We start from the raw sequence: 7,848 nt of genomic DNA, 5'->3' as shown, positions 1-7,848 counted from the left end.
CAGTGTCGCAAAGATGACTAAAAGCACAAGCCAACAGGGCCTCAGATCATCTTCTGCAAGTGAGGTCAGTGGTCCCCATCCTGACCATCCCTGATGAGGACCAAATGGGACTGTGACTGTTTTACTCCAGAAGGCACTGCACAAGTGACAGTTGTGTCCTCAAAGGTCTTACTTTGTACCCATGGGGCCCATAGTTGGGGCGGGAAAATGAGATGTGAATTCACTAAGAAGTCAATAAATGAGAGGCACCTGGGTATCTCAGTCGGTTAAGCATCTAACTCTTGATCTCAGCTCAGGTCATGATCTCACAGTTCATGAGATCAAGTTCCACATCATGCTCTGCACTGACAGTGCAGGCCTGCTTCAGATTCTCTCTCTCTCTCTCTCTCTCTCTCTCTCTCTCTCTCTCTCCCTCTCTCTCTCTCCCTCTCTCTGCTTCTCCCCTAGCTCTCTCTCACTCTCAAAAGTAAGGCAACGCATGGCAAGTGCAAAAGGAGTAGAGACTTGCAGAGTCAGAGACTCCACAAAGTGAAAGGAGACCTCCATGGACTGGGGAGGGTGGAGAATAATCCAGAAGGGTCTCACCAAGGTCCCAAAGCATGAGGAGGTGTAAAGAAGGCAGGTGGAGAACTCACGGGAAGGAGACAGTTGAAGGCCAGACCATGAATGTATAAAAGGACAACACATGTAGTACACAAAATTAGCAGCCATATCCAAACAGTTGGCCCATTTCTAAGCTACGGATGATCCCTCAAGGTCATCTCAGCCATTTATAGCCATCTACTGGGCTTCCTTTCTCGCTCATTAGGGTGAGCTGCTCATTGTGGCCACGTGGTTCCCACCCATAATGATCTGGAAAAACACAAGACACTTACAGGGTTTCCAATGTTTTATCTCAGCCATGGATAGTTTCTCATTTCATAGGCACATGCTAGATTTTAGAATCATAAGATTTGACAAAATCTAGATCTTGATTCCAGTAAAAAATCTACCATGTAGCTGTGTGCAAACTGGTTGGGTCACCATCAACTCCAAGCTTCCCTCTCCTCACCTGTGGAACAGGTAGAACAGCCCTGGCCCAGCCACCTACCACTCAGGATTATAGCAAACATGAAACATTGGGGCCCCAGAGGTGAACACTATGCAGATATGATTATGCACATTTCACAGATTCTCAAACTCTCCTAAACCCTTGAGGACCTCATGGGCCTCCTCACGGGTAAAGGAGCCAGAGTGAACCCGAGGTACAGCCTACAATTCCAGCAGCCTTGTTTTGGTGTGCTATATAAACAAAGGTTTTCTATTTACGCTTGTACTTTAAGGAAGAATTCCACCGATTAGGGAGAAATTCTTTTTTAAGTTACGAGTAAAGTTTAATCTTTAATCTCCGTCTTTTACAGGAAGGAAAACTGAAGCCCAGAGAAGTTGATCAATCTGCCCAGGGACACGCAGCGACAGAGGTAAGATCAGAGGTCATTTCTAAAACTCTTGCTTCTGTGCTTTGCCCACTACCTTTTGGCGCAACAAATGCTGGCATGTTCTATGAACCAACAAGAGAAAACACCACCAAAGTCCCTGCCCCATGGTGTAGATACACCCTTCCTGAGGAACAGCAGTGTGGCTTATAAACCACAACTCACCCCCAGGCCGAAGGAGTGATTCCAGAAAGTTGCGGGAGGAGCTGCAGAGCTCACGTGGTGGGCACGTGAGGCTCTGACACGTGGCTAGACCACGCTTTCCAGCATGTCTTCCTTGGCGGATATAGCAGCTGCCTGGCAAGCACACAGCACCAATAACACTGTTCCCACTTCATTGCTTGCATACTTCAGGCCATTCAAGCAGATGTGCTCCTTTCTTAAAAATAAAAGTGGCATTAATTTTCACCAGTGTTCTCCCTTCCCACCCCCGTCCCCAAAGGACTCACATTCCTCCTTCCAGCAAGCTTGGTTCTATTGGGTTCAAGACTAAAGTTCAAACTCCAGATTACCATTTGGTAATATGTTTGGAAAATCATCTCATTTAGAAACAACTGAGGTTGTATGAGATCGTGTGTGTTGTTGAAACTATCCCAGTATTTTTAAGTAGGAAATTCCAGAAATTCTATTTTCTCTTCTTTCTTATCTGATATTTCTTGTTTCGTACAGGAGGTGAAGGTTTTCTCCTTGGAATATTGAAGAGGAAATATGCATTAGAAATACGTCAAGTCATGGGGTGCCTGGGTGGTTCACTCAGTTAAGCGTCTGACTACGGCTCAGGTCATGATTTCATGGTTTGTGGGTTCGAGCCCCACGTTGGGCTGTGTGCTGACACCTCAGAGCCTGGACCCTGCTTCGGATCCTGTGTCTCCCTCTCTCTCTGCCCCTCTCCCGCTCACTCTCTCTCTCTCTCTCTCTCAACAAATAAACATTAAAAAATTAAAAAAAAAAGAAATATGTTAATTCATGACACGAATATATACCAACGTTTGAGAAATTGTCCCTGATCTCAAGTTGCTTCCAAGCTTATCAGAGAGGTATGATACAATATAAAGTTGTGTGTTTCTATTAGTCTTTCATGTATATACAATATATATATATGTGTGTGTGTGTGTGTGTGTGTGTCTGTGTGTGTATGTGTTGTATGTTTCTGCATGTGTGTAAGTGCATACGTGTATGTGTGTGTCCCATCGATTTTGATTGCTGCAGAGGATCTAAGGCCACCACTGGCTGGAACAGAAAGAATTAGCGTGGTCTTGAGGGGCTGCAGTGCCTGCATGGAGGTCTGGGGGTAGATTGGGAAGGACAGATAAGGGTGTTCGAAGCCAAGAAAATAAGTGACCTGAGATACAAAGACAGGACCAGGGGCCAACAGGGTCCAGGGGAAACTTTGTATGTGAATTAATCTTCTAGAACTGATTCCAGGATCAGGACTAGAACCGGTGCTTTGGTGAACAACATCCATAAACAGAAGAGGATCAGAAACTAATAGGATTGAGTCCATCTAAAGCCAACCTATGTTATGGGCAAGCCTTCATTCACAGCCTGGTAAAGTACAAATGATTTACCCCCAGGGTTGGAGCTACGAGGCCCAATCCAAGGCCTCCAAAGTTGCAGTGTAAGATCCTTGTCTGGCTGTGTGAAGGCAAACATGCCCATTCCTGGGGCTTCATCAGCCACATAGGCACAGACTTATCTCATTATCTTTAGTAAAAGACACCCAGGAGCAGCTGGGATCATCATCCCCATCCTGCAGATAGTAAGTGGGGCACAGAGTGATGAAAAGTGAATCACAGAGAAGCAAACTACAGCTCCAAGAGGAGGGGTCCAATCCCAGATGCAGGCATCTGCCTCCAAAAGCCACACTGAGCATTGTCACTGTAATCCTATCCGTGCAGGGGCCCACGCACTGCATTCTCACCCTGCCCTGGAGAAGTGAACCGACCCGAGCGAGGACTCAGAGCCAGCACCCAGGTACTGCTGTTGCCGGTGTCTTAGGGCAACGCCACGAATGAGAGATACACCACGAACAGACCTTTTCATCAATGCTGTCAATATCCTCTCGACGGGTTCAATATGTAGATGTAGCTGAAAAGTCTTAATTTCCTAAGACATTTTGCATTCTTTGGAGCACTCTTTGGACACTTCTTCCAAGTGTAATATTCTGGAGCTCAAGAGAATGGGGGCGGGTGGCCAGGCCTCTGGGCCTCTGCACTGCCCAGTAGAAAATAAGTAGCAGAGCCACTGATTCTGGTTCCTTCCTTAGTGGGTAGGTGTGCTAATGAGCTGAATGTATGCTCAGTAGAACTAGACAGGAAGAATTTCCACTGGGGGATTATTCACTCCAAGGGCAGGAATAGTCCCCTGACGGGAAGAATACAGGTTCCAGATACGTACTCCAATGGTCCACCTCGGATTGTTGGGCAGGCCACAGCAGGACAGTGTGGACTGCAGAAACAGCTCAGGGAGCCACATGAAGGGAGGCCTGCCCATCTGTCTCACGAAAGAGTGGACCATGGAGCCATATGTAGTCTCACAGGAAGTGGCCCCTAGTAGACAGCCCTTTACGGCTTCCAGGGCCCTGCTCTCTGACAGAGCATATTGTTGTAGAGGAACATTTATTAGAAACGATGGTGCAATTTAACTAGGGAGCATAGGAGGCTGCTTTCCCCTCAAAGATCTGTGGGAATGATGGAAACTAAAAGTCTGGAGCTGGGGCGCCTGGGTGGCTCAGTCGGTTAAGCATCACACTTCATCTCAGGTCACGATCTCATGGCTTCATGGGTTTGGGCCCCTCATCGGGCTCTGTGCTGACAGCTCAGAGCCTGGAGCCTGCTTCAGATTCTGTGTCTCTTTTTCTGTGTGCCCCTCCCCTGCTTGCTCTCTCTCTCTCTCTCTCTCTCTCTCTCAAAAATAAACATTAAAAAAAAACTTAAAAAAAAGAGTCTGGAGCTTAGCCACCGCCAAAGTTGACTGAGTGGGACCCGGTGTCCAAGAGCCTCCTGAATCAGGTTCTAGAAGGAGAAAGAAGGTGGCAGGAGAGATGGGCCATCTCAGCCAGACTGCTAGGCTCTGCCCTTCCTTTCATTTTTGACCTTTTAACAGAAATTTTTCACTTTTGTCTTCCCTCCGACACCCATGGAATGACTGCCTGAAGCCATTTAGATTAAAACAGAGAAAGACTTGAAGAGACGGGGTGGGAGTGGGGAGGTACCAGACGCCTACCAGCTGGTCTCGGGAGCATCTTTGTTCTGCAAGGACTACCCAGTGGTCGTAATGCTCCCATGTCCCTGAAGCCCTGGGTTGAGTTGGGCGACAGACACCAATGCCCGCTATGGGTATGGCTTTCCACAACTGCCCTTCTGTGACCACAGGTGTGCATGCTGACTGGCACTGCAGGGACCGCACAAGTCACCTCCAGGAATGGGACTGACCCAGGAGCTGTGACAGAGCCAAGTGCCAGAGCCAGCATCACTTCATGACCTCAAAGGGATCCCTATTGTTCCCGGGAAGAGCGTTTTCCTTCACCATTCATGTGGATGATGAAGACACACATGGTGGAAAAACCGTATGTGTAACTTTGAGATGGACTCACAACTGGGAGATGGAACGAGGAACCAGCCCAGTGAGTGGCCTCAGATATGTGGAGAGCTCAGTGCATTTTGATGTCTTTCAGTTGGGGGCACCATGACTCCTAAAAGGGCTCCAGAAGGGAAGCAGATGATTCGGGTTCGAATAGCCTGTTTATTGGTTAGAATTAGGTCTGGAGCAAATAACAGAAAATACCCAAGTAACAGTGACTTAAAATTCAGGGAGGTGAGTGTCTCACACACAAGTCCAGAGGAGGGCATTCCAGAGCCCCATGAGTTCTTGGAAGCCTGTGTGCCTTTCAGCCATCCCTGAGATGGTTCTCATCTTCAGAGGTCACTATGGCAATTTTCAGGGTGTTGGCACCAAAAGAGGGAAGGCATGGAAAATGGGGCAAAGGGCATGTACCAATTATCTCTTAAGAAAAACACCCTAAAGCTTCCCCGAGACTTCTCTGTTTGAGTCCTATTGACTAGAACGTAGTCTGATGGCTTCATCTTCAAAGGAGACTGCAAAATGCAGTTTTATGTTGAGAACCCATGGCTCCTGCCAGAATGTCTAGAACCCTGGAAGAAGTGGAAAGTGTCTTTAAGAGGTTTACCCGCACGCTCTAACACAGCCCCTTTAAGAGAAGTTAATTCCTTCCACAAACACACACATTCTGCAGAGCCTCTGAGCTCTTCCTCTCCACCAGAATTGTCTTCCTTAAGCAGATGGACCCATGTTCCCTTTTTGCTTTGGAACCTTCTATGACTCTCCACTTTGGATAAGAAGACTCCCAAACACTTTCCTGCCTTACAACTGCACACGAGATTCAGAACGTTTGTTGCTTCCTGCCTGCTGAAGCTTCCAGCTTCACGCCAAGTGACAGTTACCATTTCCATCCTAGTGTGGCTCGAGCATTTGCACCTACCACCATGGCTGTCATGAGATTACCGCAAACTGTTAAATTTCATGAACAAAGGACTAAACAAACCACATACAGACTCACGGAAGAAAAAGATGGCTGGATAGCTTGGTTAGAAGACTCAGGAGTGGGACTCTCACAGCCAACCTTGGGGAGGGAGCAGAGCTATTTCTTTGGGCCCTCTTCCCAACATCCTGCTGCCCTCAGATTTCCATGCTCTCTTGAGGGCAAGCAAGGTGGGTAGATTACATGGGTGGATAAGCCACGTTTGCACAGTGGTTAATGGGGTCGGCAGTTTTACCTAGTGTTGCCCTCACAGCCCAGAGACCATGAGAAAAACAAGTCTGCGCACTGACCATATAGAAAAGTAGTCATATTGGAGAGACAGGAAAGGGACATGTGTTGGCACTTGTGTGGCTTTGCTTATGCACAAAAAATTATTCTAAAAGCGGATCTTGTCCTTGAGATGTAAAAGAATGAGGAAGGAAGGGCCGTGGGGTAGACCATAGCGCTCAGAAATTTCTGAGTATGGCTCCTACAACTACTATAAATCGATAATGGACCTTTCTCTCCTGATTATCAAGGGGAGTGTATTACCCAGGGTCCCACAATTATCCTCAGAACAAATCCCTTTCATGAAGCTGAGCTCACTGACACCTGTTTTGTTGCACACAAGTGAACATGGACTTATCTGGACTGGCTCAGCAGCATGAAGTTTGCAACTCAGTAAAGTGCAAAACCATACTTAGACAGCAAAAAGTCTAAATCTTCTCATAGCGCACTGCCATTCCCTCTCATCTCCTGGGAGTTGGTAGCTCAAGTCACAGTCCAGTTCTGGTCATCATTCAGCAAGTGTCCATTTACAGGAACTCTTCTATGCACTGGGGAAAAAGAGGGGAGGACAATCTGAGAGTTTCTCCCCATCCTGGAGCCCAGCATCAGAATAAATTCAATGTCCATGCAGATGATCAATCCCAAGTCTAGCCTCTGGCAAGTTCTAGGAGCAGAAAGCACATCAAGGGATCAAAGGCTGCCTGGAGCTAGCAGGAGGGGAGAAAGGAAGGTAACTGATAATGGGTACGGGTTTCTTTGGGGGTGATAAACATGTCTGGAATTAGGTTGTGATGATGGTTGCACACTGATGGACCCATGTTCCTGAATATGCTAGAAACCATTGAATTACACACTTTAAATGTGTGAATTACATGGTATGTGAATTACATCTCAATAAAGCTGCTTAATGAAAGAGCCTAGTCTTAGTTTCTGGACCATCTCCATCCCTGCAATCTTCCTTCACACTCCCTTTGGTTATCCACTCCTGTGTGTGCCTCAGACACCATCAGAACCCCACCCTGCTCAACTCCTAATCCTGACATCCAAGCCTCTGTGATAATTCCATTTGCTCACTAAAGCAGTGCATCCAGAGCCCCTGGCTCAGTGCTCCAAGTCTCCCTTCCTTCCTTACCCAGACTGAAACTCACAGAGGATCCTCTCAGCCCTTTCTTGCCAACAGCCTCAGCATCCTTCTTCCCATGTTCTCCCACCCAAATGCCCTGCAAACACACTTCTGCATCCACCTACCTCTTCTCTACCTCTGCACCTGAACTGCTGAAGAAAAACCACACAAATCACAACCTGTACAAATTGGTTCTCAAGCTGAGCCCCAAGCCTTACCTCAGAATTCTTTGTTTGCAGGATACTGGCCTCCTGGGATTTCCCCAAAGTGTCATGCTGGTTCCTGTTTGGGACTCTGCTCATAGAGGCCCCTCTGCCACCTGGTCTCTATCAACTAGATTAAGCTTGTTCAAGTTCCACTGCTTCCATGAAGATTTCCCATTTTCTCAGAAGCTCTGCCTCTCCCGACAACAGCGGGGAGCC

The 7,848-nt window shown here is 47.4% G+C and overlaps 1 long non-coding RNA gene across 2 annotated transcripts; it reads left to right on the top strand.

Annotated features, from left to right (window-relative positions):
- The first annotated feature begins 1,148 nt into the window (after nucleotides 1-1,148).
- Nucleotides 1,149-2,382, top strand: LOC131489800 (uncharacterized). 2 transcript variants are annotated; one of them, XR_009250748.1, is made up of 3 exons: nucleotides 1,149-1,244; nucleotides 1,401-1,460; nucleotides 2,145-2,382. It is a non-coding gene; the product is annotated as an uncharacterized LOC131489800 (long non-coding RNA). The 2 variants fall into 2 exon arrangements; XR_009250747.1 differs by having other exon boundaries at nucleotides 1,149-1,295.
- Nucleotides 2,383-7,848: the final 5,466 nt, after the last annotated feature.

This window comes from Neofelis nebulosa, chromosome 11 (genome assembly GCF_028018385.1).
Source record: "Neofelis nebulosa isolate mNeoNeb1 chromosome 11, mNeoNeb1.pri, whole genome shotgun sequence".
Taxonomy (NCBI): domain Eukaryota; kingdom Metazoa; phylum Chordata; class Mammalia; order Carnivora; family Felidae; genus Neofelis; species Neofelis nebulosa.
The sequence above is the reverse complement of the archived record's forward strand: the minus strand, read 5'-3'. Positions and strand labels throughout refer to the sequence as shown.